Source organism: Adiantum capillus-veneris, chromosome 5 (genome assembly GCF_014529385.1).
Source record: "Adiantum capillus-veneris isolate H3 chromosome 5, ASM1452938v2, whole genome shotgun sequence".
NCBI classification, from domain to species: Eukaryota; Viridiplantae; Streptophyta; class Polypodiopsida; order Polypodiales; family Pteridaceae; genus Adiantum; species Adiantum capillus-veneris.
In genome coordinates, this window is record NC_140935.1 from 21,500,810 (window position 1) to 21,504,275 (window position 3,466).

Consider the following 3,466-nt stretch of genomic DNA (forward strand, 5'->3'; position numbering starts at 1 on the left):
AGTCTTCTTTCTCTCATGTTAAAAGGCCATGTAACCTTGTAACATTGAAGCCTTCCAAGACAATAGCTCATATAAATTTTAACTATAACTATATTATTACATATGGCCAGTGAGCTTGGGTGCTCATACTCAACTTCAATCTTTCATGATGATGGTATTATCATTGCGAGGAATCAATATCATTCTCAAATTTTATCCAATCATAAGCGCTATTGATCCACAAAATTGACTACACATAGACTATTTTTTTTGTTTCCCCTCTTCCATACTAACAGAACAATGAAAGCGGACAAATAGTGTGTTTCCCTTGAATGGAAGCAATGGTCTTGAATTCAAGATGAATCCTACAAGACCGAGAGATGCTTGGTTCTGTCCATTATTTAGAGGCATTACAGAGCCGTGATTTTTGATATGCTAAGCACTCTGATGTCAATATAGAGTGAATTCCAGCACACATTATTGGCTAGATGGTGAGAACACCACGAACACCATACAATGATCATTTAGGAAAGCGGATCCCAAGAATTTAGCAAAAGAAAAAAGTGAGTTATGTGGCTTCATGGAAATCCATTAGACATGAATAGACCAAAGGGATGCACTAAGGGCTATTGTATGGTGACATGTAAGTGTAAGGCGGGGGGTTTATACAAGGGAGCTAAGTTCTATTATATGAAGAACGATCCCATAAATGGGGATTACAAAGGGACCTTTCATGCATGCAATTGATGTCCTTGATGTTATAGAGAACTATAAGAGCATATGCAACCAGCTTGTACTCTAGAGATGGCACTTTTCAGTTGGTCTTAAGGAAAAAATTTATTGCTCAAGTTGCATACAAGCATGGCTTGATGAACTACACCCCCATTGGTGGAGATATTTTCATGATGAATATGAAGTTGAAGTTCTTGTAGCTTCATCCATAAACTTAGAAACATGATGACATGCTAAGGAACCATATACATATATAAGACCCTCCATGGGGGGGAAAAACTTCACCTTTACTCTACCAATTGGCATGTAGGACAATCATCTTTGATTGCCTTAGAAAAAATTACTTGCTCTCCAAGATCATATCTCCAAGAGACCTTAACATCATCTTCTACTGCAACTATTCGCCAGCTAGAAGAAGAAAACTTTGTATGAATTCATCCACCCAGGATCAATGTCAATAATATTGCTCTTACTTGCTTCTTGACACATTTGGTACCACAAACCTTAGTGCATAATATCATTGTTTCAGCCTCTCTCGCCTCATATGCTCTATCTAAGCATGATTCAAAGGCTCTTGACTGCCATTTGCAAGATTACTTCCTCTCTTCCTTGGCCTTGTCTCCATGGCAGTCTCACTCTACTTAGTTATGTCTTCACCACAAACATTTGCACTGTAGTTCTTAGTTTTTATAGTAATTCATGCGTTGCCCTTGTAGACCAGAAACTTGCATATGAAACATCCTCTTGGATCTCATTTCTTGTTTTAGGAGAAACATGGTCATGTCAATCGCGCATTGAAGGGTATTGAATTGGATAATTATCCTTCCAGTAATGAAATTGTGGTTCAATGGACTACATCGATGAGTAAACCGGTGAAGTATTGTTTCTATGGTGGGCCTCCCCTAATACCTTTGGTAGTTCACAATTAGAGCTCTCAATACTAGAGAGTAACCCTATTTATAGGTCAAAGTGAAAGAATACCCCTCACTATATTGCTTTCCATGAGAACTTCTTTGTGAAGGATAGAAATTTGTGGTAATCTTTGGACATGACATTAAGTCGCTTGAAAACATGAGTCCTCGTGTAGAAGGCATGCTTGCAAGTATTTTTTAAGAAAGAAACCCATCAAACATGGTATCAAAGGCTTGAAAGTAAGGTACCGTCCCACAAGCATTCTTGGAACACTCTCTTTGCTTGATGCAAGGAAGAGAGGTTCTCCTAAACCATCAATGTAGATCCCATATCTAGAACACTATTTGGTGCAGCCACCATTTTCTTCATTGGGGAATCTTTAAGCCGGCTGGCTGTACTAGAGCCATATTGGTTTGTATCCAAACACAAGAAATTGTCCTTCTCTGAACCCACCATGAAAGATTCTAGAAAATTTTGGCCATCATTCCATAAGTTCTTGATGCTGGGAGTATGTGGTGGTATATTTATTGTGGAAAACATCAATGGATGTAAATTCCCTTGACAAAAATTAGCTAAAAGCTTTTTGGTGTTGCCAAAGTTTATTATTTGTGAGACAGAGTTGACTGCGCCTTTACAATCGTAAGCAAGTAAGGCTCCATATTCTAAATCACATATGAGCATGTATGTATGTATGGAGCATGTCAAGAATGCATGCAAGCATGTAACTGTATAGCAAAAAGTGTAATCATCCTCTGGATCCCGCTACTATGAGTGGCAATGTTGATGATGTCTTGAGCCCCACATTACAAGCATGGACTTTGTCTTTGCTACCCGAAGATCAAGAAGATGTTGGTGCATCCAAAGTGTGTCGACCCTAGCAGAGGATGCAGACAGTGCTGTGTTTGCTTACAAGTGCAGGCATGGGTGATAAAGAAAATATGAAGGCCCATTACGAGCAAAGAGATCCAAGAAGTGTATGCTTTATGTGGTTATGAAGGCCTAAGTGTAAATATTTCATGCTTGAAGTAAAGTTTTTTACATGTGAAAAGGCTCTTAGGACATGCAAGGCAACTTGGGTAGAAGAAGACATGTGGCCAGTGGTAAAAAGGAAAGTGTGTGAGAGACTTCTCACCTCTGCATGATGGAGGCCAAAAATTCTTAGTCTGTAATTTGTTTTTGCAAAATTGACTTTTGTAAAAACGGGTCTATGGGGACAAGGAAAAGAGCATTTTGAGCATTTTTGCGTCTCACGCATAGGGGCTAATTTTGTGCCGATTAGGAGATATTTAAGTTTTTGTACTTTGTTGTGTTTAAGGGGCTGCAAACAAAATAGAGAAGCGGAGAGATTTGGTTGTTGTATGCTTCACCATAGCCCATCAATTGAAGAAGAAGCAAGCTCCAATTGTGTTTCTTTTGATGTCCTTCCCCCTCCCCTTTCTTCTCTTGTGCTCTATGGCACGGTGTTTCTGGGTGTGAGGTGCACACACACACACACACACACACACACACACACACACAGAGAGAGAGAGAGAGAGAGAGAGAGAGAGAGAGAGAGAGAGAGAGAGAGAGAGAGAGAGAGAGAGAGAGAGAGATGATTGTGTGCAAGGGAAACAAGAAATTGATGTGTTTATGGGTGTGGTAGATTGTGGTCTGTGCAAATGTGTGCACATTGATTTGGGTGTACTTGCGAGCTCGTTTGAGAAAAGTGTGTATGATTCTGGGTAGATAAGGGTGTAGTGGAATCTCTAGGCTACAAAGAGGCAAACATTGTGTGTGCTGAGTGTTCTCCCTTCCCCCTTTGTATCAGTGGTGCCCCCACAAAGGAGCTATCTGCTGCTCTGAT

At 40.0% G+C, this 3,466-nt stretch overlaps 1 pseudogene; it reads right to left on the reverse strand.

Annotated features, from left to right (window-relative positions):
- Positions 1–737: 737 nt before the first annotated feature.
- On the reverse strand, positions 738–2,079 carry LOC147456985 (uncharacterized; annotated as a pseudogene).
- Positions 2,080–3,466: the final 1,387 nt, after the last annotated feature.